Source organism: Protopterus annectens, chromosome 8.part0, assembly GCF_019279795.1.
Source record: "Protopterus annectens isolate FY-2018-M chromosome 8.part0, PAN1.0, whole genome shotgun sequence".
In the NCBI taxonomy this organism is placed as follows: domain Eukaryota; kingdom Metazoa; phylum Chordata; order Ceratodontiformes; family Protopteridae; genus Protopterus; species Protopterus annectens.
In genome coordinates, this window is record NC_056741.1 from 933765218 (window position 1) to 933784907 (window position 19690).

A 19690-nucleotide genomic window follows, 5' to 3' on the forward strand; every position below is an offset into this window, starting at 1 on the left:
GCCTGGGGTCGCACGGGCACTACCGGGTGGAGGTATGGAGTGGCCACTCTCTGATGACGATGACACATGTCCGCTGGAACCGTGTCCACGCTGGGACCGGCCAGGGTCACGTCCACGTGGCTTGCTGTGTCCTGGTGTGGTTGGTGTAGCACCAGCTGCACTGCTGCTGCTACCAGCACTGTGTGAGTGGGCATGAGAGGTGGCACGCACACGTCGACCTGCACCAGGTGGTGCTGCTGGCCTACGGCCACGTGTCCTACGCCTCACCCCTACCAGGTGTTCCAGCACAGACAGCTCACGCTCACGGATTGACATTCCTCGGTCGAGGATTCCAACCATCTCACCTAATCTCCTATCCAAAACATCGGCAAGCTGCTGTTGAGCATTCGCCAATGACTGGATGTTCTCATTTAAGGAATGGATTGCGGCCCTCTGCAGCCTCTGCCCTTCTTGGTTCTGCCATTCAGCACGTGCCTGTGCCGCCATTACAGTCTGAAACATGCGTCTGGTGATACCAGCTGCTGCACCCTGTACGGCAGGTGCATGTCTACCAGAGCTCCTCCTACGAGCAGCACCAGCCACATGCCTGTGTGGCACATCACCAGTCATTACACTGGCAACATGGTGTGTACCCGCACCTTCTCTAGCCACCACACAGTCCTGCTCAGTGCCAACAGATGATGACTGTCCTTCCTCTATGGGCAACGGTGATGTGGTATGTGTCGGCATCTGAACTGTGTGCGGAGATGAAGGGGACATAGGTGGGATGTTAACCAATGGCACAGCTTCTGACCGTGACGACCCTGCCTGTGCCTCATGCATATGGTCATCACCGCTAGTATCTGTGGGGACACTAGCATCAGATGGACTGCAGGAGGGGAACGCACCTACAGCACCTGTGGATACAAAGACATACTGTAAGATACATTACACACACGCAGACACACACACACACACGCAGACACACACACAGACACACACACACACACACATGCGGAGACACACACACGCTGACACACACACATGCAGACACATCATGCATGTGATATTGCAGATGGCATGCAGCATTCCCACACCACAGCTCAGTGAATGCAAGCCAGACATTAATAATGGTAGTATGCATACTGCCCTGGGGTGCACACTACATCAAGTAGGTGTCATTTCAGTAGGCTTGCAGTACACACATTCATGGTAGTTTGCATGCATCACCGTGATACACCGTGTGGCCACAGGCGGGTTAACAGTACACATGGCTGGCGTCACTTTGTCATGTACACCACAAACATGTGCGATAACATCTGGACATGTGACAATGGTGTCCCACCACATGCACCACATCAAACTGGACGTCACAGTGCAGTGTTATGTGTACAGGCTACAGATAGAATGCATGTGTAACAAGGATGTCTGTGCAGGTGTGGTTGGTGTGAGCTGTGTACATAGCTGTACAGTGGGGAGTACGGGCACTGTGCCACTGCATGGCAGCAAGACACAGGTATGTTTCTGTGCGATGCGTAACATGGACGCATTGCATTGCCATGTCTGCAATACAGTCATGCTGTTCCACAGCACGTATATGGTAGACATTGGTGGCACCTCCAGTGGCTGCAGACAGGCATTTCGTTTGTCTGGTGTACCACATCAGATGTACAGGGGGTCCACTACAGCTATGATCGCACTATGTGTGGACAGGGTGCAACGGTGACTAACCACTGCAGATGTACTGTGTGGCAACATGCCTGTGGGTATCACCCATGGCCATGTTTGGCTGGGTCATGGACAACTGTGTGTGATGGGCATTGTGTACACATCTCTGTGGTGGCCCATGTGACTTACACCCGTACTAGTCTGAGGTGTCACATTCCCAAAGGCTATGCAGACATTGTAGATGTCTGCTATGTCGTGCGTAGGTCATGTCATGGTGTGACAATGTTGCAGACAGAACACCACGTGCATGGGACATGTCATGTGCCATGTCACAACGTGTGCACACAATGCAGGGGCATAGGTCACATTGGTGACACCTGTGTGCTGGCCAGATCACAGCTCACTATGTGGTACTGTGTGCTTACCGCAAAGGCATTCCGATGCATACTACACATGCAGCCATTGTAGAACACCTCCACCATTGTATGCATAGCTGACTGCACATATCACACCGATGGGTTATGTGGTGTCATGCCGGTGTATACTAAAGGTTGTATCTACTGTACATGGGTGGCGTGTGTGTCGGGTGGTGCAACCTGTATACCGTGACTGGAGTAGACCCAGGTGTGCATGTCATACCTGGACACATGTGGCATATCTATACAGTGTAACATGCCTATTACTAGCAACAGTCTCACCTGCGACGGACCCATGTCTGTGCGACACGCCAGAGATACCTGTATAGGGGCGACACAACAGTATACACATTATCCATTACTGTAGCCACAGTAAGCACTGTGCATGTCACATCATGTACCTGTGTGGTAGCATGTGTTATGCACATGTCTGCAAACACAACGTAGCATACTGTAGTATGCTGCTTGTGTGGCCATATACCTGGCATGTGGTGGTACATTATGTGCTGTACTATGACACCCACACCTACGTCAGTTATCATACACACATGCAAGACTGACTTACCAGGCAGCTCCAGGCTCGTTGGTTGGGAGACACCCACCTCCATGATGGCAGCGAGTGTTTCTGCATGTTGTTCCCTGGGTGTCCCCAGACTGGCCAGGAGCTCCTCCGTGTGTGTGAGTGGGGGCTATGTTGGTGGCCCACCACCTGTCCCACCTTGTTGTCTGGCGATTGCGGCGGCATGCTGTTTTGCGTGCCGAATTAGGTCTGTGCAGTGTAGGCGGATCTGCTGGTAGGTGCGGTTGTTGCCACCCACGTTATTCACCCTCCTGCGCATATCCTGCCACAAGTCATCCCACTGCTGTGCTTGTTGTGGCACATGGCTGAATAGTATATCGTAGTTGTCGTGGAGCAACGGGATAATCACGTCATCCTCCTGGCGGCTGAAGGCTGGCAGCCGGGAGCGTGGCATTATCTGTAAGACATAATGATGGTGACAGGTCACATTTACACTGATGTACTGGCATACTGCTGGACATACTTTGCTATGACATGTACAACATCTGCACAGTAATCTCTGCGATGCATCATGGCAGTGACACAGCTGACGTGTTGCCGTCACACCATTAAGCAGTGGGTTTCATATCATATCTGTGTGTCAACTCATCACACTGTACACACACCATGTTGATGGTAGCCTGCTGTGGACATGTGTACCTGCCTGCACCTGTGTTCATCTCAGTTGGCATGTGTGCCAATGTGACAACAGTTCTACTGTTCACCTGGATGCTGTGTATATGTCAGTAGGCATCACGTACGCGGCCATTATGAACGTCAGTGGTGGCACTACACACATACACATGGACACCTGTACATGCATGTGTTGTGCCATGTACATCTACACAGCACTGTACGGGTGTTGGCCAACCTGCCACGGCTGCATGCTGCTTGGTGGGGGTGTGTATGGTGCATGCAGGTATCGCACATCCATGCATACACATTACCCCTGACAGGTGCTATGTGCTGCGATATTGTTCAACACAGTGCTGTATGTGCCCACACACTGCTATCCTGTGCACATGGATGGTTGCCTGGCCTGACATGGGTACCACATATGTCTACATCCAGTGCCTGCTGCCACCCCCATGTCAGCTGGTGCACCGCACAGCGCCATCCCTCCCACGGGGAGCGTGGTGTTGGGCACAGCATGGGTATCCATGTATGGGGACAGGGATGTTCACATAGCAGGGGCACTGATGGTATCGTCGATCGGACCATACACGTATGACGCACACCTCACACACACAGCCCATTCCGTATGTTGTTCGCAACACTGACACAGCTATACTGCTAGGCCGGGGACATTCCCAGACGTACATACACAGATGCGTGCACATCTGTCTGTGGCATGGGCTAAACTAATGGTGGGGTTCAACACATAACGTGTTTGAGTGTGGCTGGCGCAGACCTTCTGTGCACATGTCTACACAGTAAGCCTGTTCTACAGTAGGCAGCGGTGATGTGCTGTGCACATGTCAATTCTGCACATTGTGTTGGTGTCTGTCTGTCCACGGGCCAGTGGAGGGACACACAGGGGTATTAGTGAACATATATGCATGCCACCCTGTACTGCTGTACTGCTAGCTTCTCGGGTGCTACTGTGTCATGGACATGCACACCTTACCCGAATGGGTGGTAGTGGGTTGCCACCCATACCCATCTCCTCTTGTGGATTGCTATGATCCAACACCCTCTTTGTATTGTATGTTCAGGCTATGCACCTGTGTGGGGCATGTGGGCATGCAATGCACTACTGCGTACCTTTGCACCCATTGCAGACCATGTCACACAGGTATACTGGCAGCCATACACTTCACAACTTGATGACGGTACAACACGTGTTGTACACACATAACACATATTCTGTGGGACATGGTCATATGTACAGGCATGTACAACAGTCACGTACCACTGCTACCCCTACATGACGGATATGCAGTACATGTGTCGGTACAGCAACTGTCACATGTAGTCGTGCACTGCCCCCCTTCCTACATGGCGTAGTAGTGCCTGTGAGGAATATGCATCTGCATCCATGCTGTGGCCATAGCTGACAGTTGTACATTGATATGTGCAACATACCTCATTTGGTGTTCTCATGGGTGCATGTCTAACATGGCTCCGCATTGTTTGTGTCTGTCACACAGTCATTGTTGTACATGGTTTACATGCCAGCCATGGCGTACTGTGTGTGATTCCATATACTTCATTGGGATACCGGCATTATACATTATGACGGCGTATTCCAGCCATCACATAGCCTTCCTAGATGACACTGTTAGCCAGCCAGTGGGAGGTGTTCCACCATCTACACATAGGTCACACAGTACGAGGGCGGCTGACACCCGTTCTGGGGACAGGGTTCTGACAGCTGTGGATGGGTGTGATGCCGTCGACAACCATGACTGCGCCTGATGGTCACATCTGTATGGGTAACATTCACAACACACACCTACCTTCACATAGCAACACATCATCCACAACAATGGACATTCCTGCCAGAACAATGTGTGCAGTATGTCTGTATGACCACTGCAGGCACCACTGGTGGCCCCCAGCATGGCAGCCAACAGCACCAGTGTATATCCTGTGGAACCATGGGTTACACCATTCACAACACACCTGTCTCAGATAACCCTGTTGTGGATCACAGTGCGGTTCCACACATCATGTTACACTAGGCATCATGCACTGATATGTTGCGGACGTGTGAAAGGCTGTGCAACTCAACATATGCGCACATGACACATCACCTGGTACAACATGTCTGTCATACCACATGTTATTGTGACCACCCTGTGATGGCATTATACAGGCTACGTGTACTGGGACATGTGATGGCTCACCGGTATATTCACCCTCTGGGTGTGTGTCTAGCCAAGTGTATGGTAGGCGGTGGTCTGAACACGGGGACACTGTACATTGACCTACTCTGTCACTGCAACTGTTGACTATGCTCATACTGTACTTATACAGGCATGTGGTATCAGACCACTATGACAGTCCTGGTTGACCACACTGCTGTTGCACACATGACCTGCGGACATCTGCCTGGGGTGTGGAGCACACATGTACATCTTCACATGCTATACTGCCTCTGTGGTGGTGTCACATGACTGTCTACAGCAGGGCTGTAACAGGCAGGCACGGCATGCGGTCATGTGGGACAATGCTTGCACCTTCCACTGTGCTGCACACAAGCAAGGCACACACACTAGTGCACGACTCACATTTATCTGCAGTGCCTGGGACCTGCCTCCATGCTCTGCACAGCACACCTGCAAGTACAGATTGTACACAGATCATACCTCACAAGCACATACCTGGACCGCAGCACGCACAGGTGAGGGGATTCCACATCACACAATGTTTTGCACACATACTGGATATTTGCCGAACACAATGCATCGTAGGTGCTCCATGTTCAGATACCCATGTTTGTGACTGCTACACACATTGTAACATGCAACAGAGCTTACACTGTACACCACAGGTTACATGCTGTCTGTGTTGTCATACTGTACATTGGGCCTCAGACAGCTGCTACTGCCATGTGCTGACAGCAACCCACACTTCCCTAGAGTGAACACCCATGTACCCACACATGCTTGGGCATGCACTCCACCTAGCTGGGTGACACATTACACAACACATACCATACCTACACTACCCTCAGCATGCACAATACCTCCATGTGTCTGCTGTGTTAAACCTGGGGTTATCCCCCCTTTGGTAGATGAACATATATGCTTCACGGCCCTGCTAGCCACACCCTGGACACACACCCATCGCAGCATACATGGTACATGTGTTCTACAGCCGGTACTACTGCCGTCGGCTGACAGGGGTTGTTAATGGCATGGCACCCCGGCAGATGGACAGTCTACATGACTATGCTGACACATATCACAGTGCACTTCCGTAGCATGTACGCAATGGTAGGGACCATGCTATTCCACACAGAGGCATGGCGGTACTGGCCTTTTCACAGACGCCACGGTGGTGGTCATGTTCCATGCACATCTGCTGTATGGGCACATGTGCAGGCTGTTGCACGGTGGGTATATTCACATGTGTGGGGTGCATCACTTGACAGCCATAGTGAGTCATCCTGGTCCATCACATGCTCCAAGGCTAGCTACCTACACATGACTGCCACACATTGCAGTGTGGGTCCTCAGGCAGTGTCGTGGTATGTCTGTGTTGTTTGGCTACATCCACATTCGATGTCGCGTACAACAGTCACCCAGGCATTGCTGACTGAGATCATGTTGGCAACATGCCAGGCAATGGTGTACCTACCAACAATACACACTCTCACTCACTACAGGGTTGCAATCCATACATGGACATCGTAATGTCCCTGTGGGCACATACATGGTACTGCCATGCACACGTTATGTCCTAAGACACTGTCCCAATGTCACCTTCTGATCTCCCTAGCTGTTATGTCCCGCCAACCTGTTTGGTATGTGTCTCCACACCAGCCCACTGGCTTCACTGCTAGCCTGTTGTCAGACATTGTGTACCTTGACCGTCACACTGCCGCATCTATCGCACTACACATGGGTGGCACTGCATTGCACGTGTGGGACTGCATTCGTACACCCATGACTGGGCCATTCTGTATGGCACTGGGGCACATCCTCACAAATGTGCTTCACACACTCATTGATGACCTCCATGCCTTTACTGGCACCCTTGTTGGGCTTCCGTGTGCCACAGCATGCCACATACACATGCTGGCCACCTGTCATACCATTGCATGGGTGTTTGGTGTAGTACAGAGGGCAACAGATCAGACATTGTCCTCAGATTGCCCTTCAGCACCATTCCACATTCTGGTATTGGCAATGTACACATCCACCGTCACATCATACCCTGTGTCTCAGGATGTTAGGCTGTATGGCTCCTGGACAGGACACACAGTGGTGCCAGCATATCATGCTACCTACTACATGTCAGGTACATGTGGCATTACACAGTCCTCAGTCATGGGGCCCCTCATGTTCACTATTTGCTTACATACACAACATGCTGTCACAGAGTACTGTCCATGCCTAGATATCCCACATCTACATACCTGGCACCATTATAGCTCCACCAGCTCATACAGATAACAACCGTATGGGTGTCGGTGTGGCAGATACATCATGTGGGTGTCATGGCATCAGGATGCATGACACATGGTGCATGCACATCACCTTTGCATAGCAACATTCATCCACTGAGTATCACATGGATACTGTCCCCGTACATGCATATCAAATTGTACATGGTTGCTGTACACACACATGCCCCACATGGTGCTGTGGTTGCCGTATTCCACTGTGGCATGGGTACACATCTGCAGGGCCACACCTATCTGTACTGTGTATGATGCTGGTATATAGGTAGCCATTGTACCTGTGCCATACACACATCTACACATGGGCAGGGTTACAATACCACATTCGTGGTGTACCTTCCACAATGGCTACGACTTTACATGGCACAGCATTATCATGCCATGATGTGTACCGGGCTCAGACAGTTTACATATGTGGCTGACAGATGGGTAACACATCTGTACACATCTGCATACCACATACACAGGGGTGTCTTCTGCTCTGACATGGACCATGTCCTCCACATTACTGATGCATGTAGTACTCATACATGGCAATTGCAGTGGGCAGTGTGAATGGACCACTCATGGATATGTGCACACATGCCACATTGCATGGGCTGGGCTTCTGTGTTACCTACGCAGACACAACACACACCGTGCTGAGGAACATAGGTCCTGTGCACATCCTGCAGGGACACACAGTGGCACTGTTCATGTGATAGCTCCCTTGCTGTTTGAGTGACACGTAGTCATGGTACCACCACAGCAGCAGTACTGTGTAGACATGCAGTTGACACCCACCTCTGCTGTTCACTGGACACTACCATGGGGAGGTGACACTACTGTGTCCACTGCACATGTGTTTACACATGGACCTGCCGGACTTCATTGTTGCCCACATTGCACCTGCTACAGATCGTTTATCCATGGTTACTTGGTGTTCCTTCCATTTTGGATGGCTATTATGCTACTACTCTGTCCCACATGTACAGGCCATACGTATCCTGTTATTGTACATACCAATAGGCCATAACTCCATTATGCATGATATGCCTGTGATACTGTTTATGATTTCTGTCATATCCACCATGACAGCTTTACATTACACATAGTTGACATAGTATCCCCTACTGCAAGGCATACGTGCACGTCATGCGCACATTACGTATGACATCGACGGTATATGCCCATACACATGTGTGCTGTGACAGTATACATACATGTCCTATCCCCTGCTATGGCACTTCCTTGTTGGACATCCACTGCCAGCATCGGCGTGTGGTGTGGCATTGTTCTGTTATGCCCCCCTGTGGCAGCCCTTGTGTTATCCCGGCTGTGTACATGTTGTCCCACTGCTGTGCACACGGTGTCCACAGTCATTGGTATGCTCAGCAGGATAGCACTACATAACCACCTTTCACCACTCTCTGCATTATGTACTAGTATCCTTACTTACAAACACCGTTCACATACAGTGCAGCTTCGTCATACACATCATGCGTTACACACCCGTACATATCGTTGGTTCTACATACCTTTATGTGTTTCCTTCCGTTTTCGTTACGTGTCTCTCTATTGCGTTTTCTCAGTATATCCGTTTGTAGGTTGTAGTTCGGTATGAGCATACGGTTTGAATATCCCGGGTGTCATCCTTATATCCGTCGTTACCTGCAACATGTGGGTTCATCACACCAATGGCTGTTCCTCAGTGTGTACTTGTGCGCATATCACCTGTGCATCTACTCCATTCGTACATTATGCATCGTAACTAGGGCATGGTTGCATTCCTCACCTGGGCGTTGATTATTTGCCCTACCTTCGTGGAGATGGTCTGTATTGTGTTATGTTATGTGTAAGTGCAGCCGCTATGTGTGGCATCAGGTACATTTCGCACTGGTGTTAGCCGTGGATTGTGTGTGTTGGGTATGGTATTCTGTTCAACATGTGGGTGTCCCTGTCCTGACGGCGTCTGTTGATGGCGTCTTGCATTCGGATGTGTAACATAGCTGTTGTATTCCTTTAAACAACGGATGCAAGTATGCATCCGCTGTTGATAGTGTTTCCCACGCGAGATGTTGCAGTTATGCAGCTGTCATTGACTGCCTGTATGTTTGTGCTGCTATTACAGATTGTATCCCTTTGATATATGCGATGGAGAATATCGGAGGTTGTAGGTGACGGATACGGGTTGTGGGCCTTGCATCTCTACATACACGGTATGCTTGTCTGTGTGCTCCATCCCTGCCTGGGAAGTTGGCAGTTACTTGTCTGTTGTTCTGGGAGCGTAGGCAGTGTTGTTGTCATGTGGTGTTGGTATCGCCTGCGTGTGTGCTTCCTGCATGTATTCCTCCGTCACATCGGTGGTATATCTGCGGTTGTTTGTACGTGACGACTATCCATTGTCATTCTGTCCCGGATATTTACAGTCATTGTGGTCCTGTACTTGGGACGGCCTGTTTGTTAGTGGTTGCCACCTCTTCAGGTGGCGATTGCTTGTTTGACACTTGTAGAACACACAGCGGTGTTTACGGGCCGATACGTGGCCATGATCAGTACCGGGGTAGCACATGCGTATTTCCGCGGTACATACCTATTGCTTTGTAACTTTGCCGACGTATCATTTTGCAATTAGCATATCGGTGTCATACATATGGTCATGATTTGTACATACGTCCTTTCCATTTCATGTGGGGTATATTCCTGTGGTACATTCTGGGACATTTTCACTTTGCATCGTTATACGTCGCCACACGCCTAGCCAGGAATGGGCTGTCAGTACTACTTTGGGAGTACTGGTGTACATACGCCTGAGGTTACTATACTGTATGCCTACACATGTTGTTCCACTCCACCTGTCACATGGCACCAACATACACATTTTACAGTGGCACACACATTACACTCGCACAGCGGAACATACGGCACCCTCACCGCACACTTACACATACTGCGGCAGTCACAGGGACGGTTGCAGACGGTACCTGCGTGGCCCGCATCACCAGCGGCGGTGTCTACCTCCCCCCTCATATCATCGTAGTATTACCCGCGCATGTACTGTTACTGTACTGTGGCCTGGCGATCATCCCGAGTCGCGGTTATGCATTTCGGTATGTTGACCTTTCCATGGGTGGCGGTTTCCTGTTCTGTTAAACCTCCCGGATGCTCAGGTTGTCGTTCACTATGTTTACTATGTACAGATATCGCGTGTTACTTCTCTGTCACCTTACATCCCTCTGATTCCCTGTCTTACCTGTTGTACTTATATGTATATGTGTACATATATTTCTATGTGTGTAATTATATCTATCTCCATATCTGTATATGCACATATCTACATGTCTATATGTATACACCTTGCGGCGAACGTGGCAGCATACAGCAATGCCGTCTGCTGTAGGACCCACGTACGGTTCAGATGTTGGCATTCCATGCTCCGCTGGCTGTTGGGTGTGCAGTTTTTGGGTGCTGCCTATGTTGGAGTCACACATGGGGCCACCCACATGGTACACTTTACGGGTGGCCATGTTTGTGTGCCATCCATTTCACTGTGTGTGCAGGTAGGGAGGTGTCAGTCCATGGGGCCTACGCTGTCAGAGTATGTGCTATACGTTCCCTCTTTGCCAGGGCATAGGCATATTGGGTATGCCTCTGTCTGCCTACTGGGGCTGGCACAGTGTGTTCATGGTCCTGAACCCTCTGTGCCTGTACTGGCCTTGGCGGTTGTGGTGGGCTTTGTGGCCCTTCACCATTATGTCCCTGCAGCAGCTGCTTCCGCAGGATCATATTATGTAGCATGGCACATACTATGAATATGTGGGCACATGTGCCTGGAGAGTACTGCAAGGCTCAACCGGATGTATCCAAGCACCGGAACCATGATTTCAGCATCCCAAACACACGCTCTATGATTATTCTGGTTTGTGCGTGTGCCTCATTATGGCATTCTTGCATGTGTGTGTGTGTGTGTGTGTGTGCATTTCTGATGGGAGTCATCATCCATGGCTCCAGTGCATAGCCAGCATCCCCCACAAGGTGGCCTTGTGGGATGTCCCCCCCTGGCAAATACCTGGTACAGCTGTGAGGCATGCCAGATATGGGAGTCGTGGTAGCTTCCAGGGCTGCCAGCACACACATCCATGATAATGCCCTGCGCATTGCACACGACCTGGCAATTGATGGAGAGGAATCCCTCGCGGTTTATGTAGCGTCTACCCTGCTCCCCAGGTGGTGACTTGATTTGTATGTGCGTACAGTCTATCGCACCCAGTACCTCCGGGTATTGTACCACACGGTGGAAGTGGCGCATATTGCTAGCCAACTCCTCCTGAGATCTGGGGAAGTATATATGCTCATTGGCATGTGGTAACATGGCATCCAGAAACTGGTGTAGTACCCTGGATGCTGATGCCTGTGAGATACCCATTATATCCCCAGTTGGCCTTTGAAAGGTACCTGTGGCCAGTATTCGCAAGCTTACACATACCGTTGTGTCCACTGGGATGGGCTCCCCTCTGTTGTTTCTTGTTCTCAGGCGTGGCCGGCACAGCTCCACTATTTGCTGTAAAGTGTCCCTATCCACCCTGTAATGCTCTACTATCTCCAGGTCTTGTAGCCCCTGGTAGGTTACCCTTGGTCTGAACACTCTCCTTCTCCTCTGAGGCCTACGGTAGTTGTCAGCACCCTCCTCCACAACTCCATCTGTCTCTAACACATGCTGGTGGATCACGGCCATGGCGGCACCCAACATGAACATTTTAAAAGTTCCCCGTGTGTTTACACCTAGAGTGTGGCATTTGGGAATACACGGCTGTGTGTTGTGTGCGTTCACACTTTATACTGTTGTGCTGTACACCCGGTGATGTCATAGGGTGTGTCTGTATGGCCGTATCTGTGGATTATCTTCCGTGTTTTACCATTGGCACTGCAACGCTGTTGCCTTTGGTGTTGCATTACTCTTGCCTGCATTGGTTTACATTTCGACCTTACCTTACTGTTTCTGCACATTGCACCTACTATTTCCTGGCATGCATCCTGCAGAGCCCTGTCATGTGTGGTTTCTGGGACATGGCATATCGTGCGTTTTGTGTGCCGCCGCCGTTTTGCTGCCTGTCTACTTGGCTCTGCTGTGTCAGGTCTTCACTCTTTGTAATCTGATACCTCCCCTACTTTCTTTGCATTCATATACCTCCCCTATCCCGTTTTGCAGGTTTCTGCTTGCAGAGTTGTCAGCTGCCGCCAATTGGCATTCGTGGGTTGATTACTGTTGATTGCTCATTACTACTCCGATTACACTGCTTCCGCATTTCCTCATATTCACAGCATCACCTTCCTGTATCCGTTGTTGTTGACGGGGCGGGTGTCACATGACTGGGTTACGGGAACGTAGTCATCCTTGTGCATATGCATCTCCACGCGCATTGTGTGCTCTCAGCTCAACTATTTCCCCACACGCCGGTCCTGCTGCTGTGCTGTGCAATGTACAGCCCATGTTTGCTGGGCTCCAATGTGCTTCCTCCTACAGGTGGCACACCCCTCTGCGGTTGACATGTATTCCCTCTGAGCCACTCCTCGGTGTATTACCGCTGTGCCGTTTGGTCCAGCCTTACGCCGGCGGGGGTTTTGCGATTCAGTATCATCTGCCTCATTTGCATGGCATGACTACTAATTCATAGTTACCGCACCGAACAGTGCCGCGACTCCTTGGCAACCCTTGCACTGTGGATGTGGCTTTCCATGCATACCATGGTGTATTGTGGCTGTGAAGCTGATGTATATTACACTGCTCTTTTATGACATTGTCATATTATTTCAGTGTTTAGCACCTTCCGCGGACATGTCCTGGGGTTCTGCTGTGTGTTTCTGTGGACATACCATTTATGTCATTATTTGCATGTTGTGCATGTTTTCTTTTGACATTCTCTGTGTCTTTCGCCATTGGCATGTGGCAACACTGTGATACCTGACGTTGATAGCGTTCCGTTACTCCTATGTCATGTTTGGGTAAATGTAAACCGTTTTTTTTTGGTTTACATTGCCGTGCTCTTATGCTACGCCTGCACCACTTCGTGGATCGCTATCTGCCTTCATTTGCATGGCGCAACACCGCACATGGGGTATTTAACATACCTATGCCGGTGACGGCGCAATTCCAGCGCACGCCAGTAGTGCACGTGGAATTGCATCGTACCTGAATCGCTCGGCGGCCATATCTGGCGTTGTAACGCCTACGCTATGCATCCGCCTGGCGCAAGGTTCATGAATCCCGGGGAGTATTTATTCATTTTTCATTCATTCTTTCTTTTTTTATCTGCAGTTTACTGTTGAGTTATGGTAAGATGTCTGCGCAATTTAATCTAACTTCAAAACTGAAGCCACCAAGAAGTGGCTATGAAAACACTTGTTGATGCTTGACTTTTCCTTGCAAAACTAAATTGTTACATTATTCTATTCCAGTACATTTTTTCCTTTGGTATTATTACAGCTTACACCAGCCTCCCAGATTTCAAATATTCTTGAAAGTATATTCTAATTATCTTCACAAACAACTCATAATTTAAGCTCAACTCTTTCACAAAGAACTACAGATTCAGGATGCTAATCCTGTTCTGGCTGCTGTATTCTCACTCTGTCTCCCTTTTGCAGAACATATAGTTTCTTGGAGTGCCTGAGATAATAGTATCTCTGTCTCGTTTCATTTCCTGATAGCATTTCTCCCATTTTGCGTCGAGTGAGTTATTTAAAAATAATACATTAATGAAATGGATATGTAAGGCAATACTTCAATGATGTAATAAGGAAAAAGAAAAAATAGGTTTACAAATAAGAAAACATAATTAGTCTTGGTTTGATTAAAAAAGTCAATAATAGAAGGTTGTATATAAGGCCTCAGTAAAGAAGTAATTAAAGGAACAAATGTGTAGCTTATGAGCAGATGAAGAAAGAACTGAAACTTCATAAGGCTGTAGTTCAAAGGAAAAAGTAGAAAAGCGTGAAAGTAACATGGGTAGAAATCTTAAATGTAATTAGAACATGTAGCAGAAAGAGTGGAAGTATTTAACATTTCTAATAAAGGTAGTGTTTTCTTTGAGGCAAAGAAATGTAAAATCTTTTCTTATTTTTCAAGAAAAGTATGATCCAAGTGAATAAGCCAAGAGTACTAAGAATATAGGCAACCTTAAACATAATGCATGGATTAAGGTACATGAATCTTATGACAGTAACTTAAAAAAAGATATATTAGAAGGTTAAAAAGGGGAATGCTAATCATTCAGATTGGATCTGTAAAGAATTTTTTTATCTGTATTCAGATACTTATACTAAGATACTATCAGTCCAATATAAATATTGCCTTAAAATGTATGCTTTTCTAGGATCATGGAAATGTAGAATCATATGTCCAATAAAAAAGACAAACTAGGATAAACAAGATGCCAGAATATATTTACTTATAATTCCAATCAATATCTATTGCAAACTCTTTGCAACTATCATATTCGGTGACTTAAAATATCATATAACCAAACAACAACCGGAGAGAAGAAACACCCAGTCACTTAAACCCATAAATAATGTAGAGGTGTAAAGGAGGGTCAAGTCCAGAATACCAAGTGGATCCTTTATTTCACATTAACGTTACAAAATGCCACCCGTTTCGTCCACAACCAGACTTCTTCAGATCTTCAGATTAAAATATCATAACCATAGCCAAAAATCCACTGCATCAAGCAAAATTTGCACATTCTTAGAAAAAAACAAAAATATTGTAATCAATATTAACGCATTGCTTTTTACAAGAGTATAATGATCAGAGTATACTTGTCTTTGGAGGAGACCTGCCAATGTTCGTGAAACAATTATACTTATCACTGTTTTCAAATTCTAATTTCTGAAGTCCTGGTAAAGGTACATAAATAAAACTGCTAATCCATGCCAAAGAATCTTGAGTAGACCTGTATCACACACCAGGTGAGTCCAACTAGATCCACAAAAGCAGTATTTATTAAGCTCAAAAATGATGACACTTTTCGTTAATCCACAATAGTTTAACTTCATCAGATTCACACTTCCTTAGAAGAGTTTAAATAACTCATTTGTCACACCACATGCTCTACAACCAAAGGTTGTTGGGTGTGGCAGCTAACACTCCTAAAAGGAACCCTTCCCTCTGAAGCACAAAAGTAAATTTTGAAACACAAAACAAAATATCCAGTTTGATAAAAATGTGTCAATGTATGCATATAAATGCATAAAAGTAAAAGATTCACTGAATGCAGCACACTGCAGTTCAAAAATACAGAAATAAACAATGCATATTTAAAATACCAATAAAATGCTTAAAACATGTACTGTTTTTCAAACACACTATCAACCATGTTACTGTTACACTAAAATTTGATATAACAAGTGTTTATAGATACACACATTTTAACCATATCTAAAAAACAAATTGTTAGTGTGATTCAATGCCTTTTAAATAATACCAAAGACAGTACCACTATAACAGCCCCCACATAGTTACTGAGAGTAGTCCCCACTGTTTATCTATTCAAACTTTTCAGTTTTAAAATGAACATGGTGAAACTAATTTCATTGATTCCAGGGTAATGGCAAGAATCTAATCTCAACTGCCGTAGCAGTTAATTTCTTTCTAAACTAAGTGGGTCTGGTCCCCCTCTCCCATCATTTAAAAATTGGTCAATAACTCTGAATAGAAAGTCATGACCTGGATGCTCCATACTGTGTCTTGCTAGGGCATTTGTTATCTTGTTTTGTCCTGTGCTGTAAATATGCTTGTACACATGCTCCCGCAGTTTCCTGTCTGTCTTCCCGATGTAAAATGCCGGGCAGCATGTGCACATTGCCATATAAACAACTTGTTTATTTTGGCAGTCAAATTTGCCTCTGATTTTATATTTCTGATCTCTTATTAAAAAGGACTGTCCAACTGCCATATATTTGCAATACCTACACATATTACATTTAAACATACCACACCTCGTGGTTGTAATCTTGGTTCGACTCTCCAAGATTTATTTGAGATTATTGCCTCGTCTGTAGACAATTCTAGGTGACTCAGGAAGTTTCTCCCTTAGGCAGCTATCCCTTGCAATCAAATCCCAATTTTTGCAGATGACCGATACGATGTTCTCTGCATCCAGGCTGTATGTGAATATGAAGCTACAAATACTCAACTCCTGTCTTTTAATTATCTCAACACCTGGTCCATGTCCACAGACTTGTTTGTTTAAAATTGGTGGGTAAACACCCCTATCCCTTTTCGTCTGTACTTCTTGTATTAAATCTTGAACTAAGTTAGACTGGTACCCCCTCCTCAAGAACATACCCTTCAGGAAATTTAATTCATCAATAAAATCGTCATTCCTGGAAACCATTCTTGCAGCTCTAACCAGTTGGCCCTTCACAACAGATTTTTTTCAGTGCGAAAGGGTGACAGCTGGTGAACTGCAAGAATGATTGGAATATGTTTCTTTCCTGAAGATCTTGGCTATGTAGCACTTATTGTGGACATCTTTAATTAAGTCCACGTCCAGGTATCCTATTCTGTTTTCTGCAAATACTGATGTAAATTTTAAGAAGTCAGTTGTGGAGTTTATCGTGTATAGTATTGTATTTGATCCTGCCGGCAAGAGTTGCCCAATACACATTCCCTTTCCCAGTGTGCCATGATTAAGTTCGCCAGGCTAATAAATAAAATGAATACAGTAGGGTAGTATCTACAAGCTGCCGTTATATGACAAGTACACTTAGAGAAATGATCATTATGTGACGTACAGAGACAGTTTAATGGAGTACTGGAAAAAGGTTTTGGAAAATATAAAATTTTCCATGCTTATATTAATATTGCAAAAACTGTAATATTGCCATGTTGAAGGTGATTTACTCTAGGAGTGAGAGGCAGTAAAAATGACATTAAAACATGATGGGTAATTTGAAGGCATTCTGAGACATTAATGTGTTTTCAATAAAACAGTTATGATTATTATAGCAATAACCCATGGCTGGGTGTAGGCAAATCCAGCATTGCCCACACCCAGTCATGGGTTATTGCTATTATACAATGGTGTTAGTTTTGTATTGTGTTGTGTTTGTGTTGCTGTCATTTAGGTTTCTCTTTCTTTTATTTTGCATTCTTCTACTTTTTATGAGAGAAAATAGTCCTAGACTTTTATCTATCTGTAATTATGTTAACTTTTCTGTTTAATGGCGGGTTGTTTATATATCTGTAGAGATCTGCATGTATGGCTACAAATGTACTTATATTCTTTTCCAGTTGTACTTCATACTGTAGTGTAGAATTCTCTTAGTACTGAGTTTAAAGTTTATTGTCTATTTTATTTTTCTGTTAATTTAAATACAAGTTATTATTAATTTTCAAGAGATGTAAGGAGAGAATTATATAAGTAAATATAGTTTTTTAAGCATTTGCTATGTCTTCCTGTTGTAGTTTTTTTTATATATTTATATATTGCTTTTAACGTGTTTGTGTCTATCTTCAGATGTTGTCTTGAGTTCTTTTTAGTGTAGTACCTGAAATGAGACATTGTGTTTATAGTTAGTTAGGTATACTTTTCATGTTTTAAGGTTTAAGTTTTATATATATATATATATATATATATATATATATATATATATATATGTAAAAGCATAAATGTACTTACTTGTTTTGTTGGGTTTGCATGTTGTAGATATTTACTATTCCATAATTTATTATTTTTTCTTTGGTTTGTGATGTTTCTGATGTATTTTCAAAGTATGGAGCTTCTGTGTTATGGAGATTCATTTTTTTCTTGGTTCATTGTCCGTTTTATTATTACTATTATCTTCATTTATTGGATTTTTTTTTTTTTGTGTTTGTTCTTGTGTTCCAGAGATTATTGTTCCCCATGTTTTGATATCCTGTAATGATGGCTGATAATAAGAGTGCGGTGATGTTTCACTTTTATGTCCTGTCACACTGCTGTTGCTCTTCAGAAATGGTTGTATATCTTGTTGACAGACTTGCTAGATTGCAAACTTCTGGTGACATTTTTCAAAGGTAATTTATTCCCATAGGTTCTGATGAGTACTGCATTTCCATTTTGTCTAGTACATGTTGTGGAAATTTTTGGGGTAGGGAAATAGTGCTGTTGTATTAGGTGGCATTTTTTGAAGGCATTTTTTGAAAAATATTATAGGACATAATGGGTCTGTAGGGTTTTCAAACATGAATCCTCTTAGTAATTGTTTTGTGGGGTTGTAATGTTCTGTATGGTTTTTGGTATATTTGTTAAAAGTTTTTGATATGTATCATGTCATCTTCATTTTTTTATTGTAAAACTGTCTTGTGTCAGGTATCAGACTACTTCATTTCCATATCTTGTGAAGTGTAGTTGGATATCAAACAAGACGAGTCCATCTACTGTGTCTGGGGAAAGTGCTTGGCTGTTTCTCACTTGTGTTATTTCTTGTATTGCTAGTGGGTGGTGGTGTTTTGCTGTATCTTATTCTTGTCTTCTGTATTTTTAAATAATGATTTAAATACATTATTAGTATTTGTTAGACATCTATCTGTAATTATGTTAACTTTTCTGTTTAATGGCGGGTTGTTTATATATCTGTAGAGATCTGCATGTATGGCTACAAATGTACTTATATTCTTTTCCAGTTGTACTTCATACTGTAGTGTAGAATTCTCTTAGTACTGAGTTTAAGTTCTGTGGTGCAATAGCATGCAAGTCAATACTGTATTTTGTTCTGCTAGTTTTGAAATATGTTTATAGCCCAGTTTATTTCTTTTCTTGAACATGTTTCTTCTTTTTCTAATTCTAGTATTTCCATTTCTTCAGGTGTTTTTTTGTTTCTGCATGTCTTTTGTTGGTTTCTTGTTTTCTATTGGTTTGAAAATTTTCTTTTCATTTCTGAAATGTACGGGTCGTCATATTGCCCTAGTTTCTG

The 19690-nt window shown here is 45.4% G+C and overlaps 1 protein-coding gene across 2 annotated transcripts in view; it reads left to right on the forward strand.

The window, feature by feature from the left end:
* LOC122809164 (FXYD domain-containing ion transport regulator 5-like) overlaps nt 1–19690 on the forward strand; it is a 646566-nt gene that overhangs the window by 619799 nt on the left and 7077 nt on the right. The gene's annotated exons all lie outside the window — the stretch shown is intronic.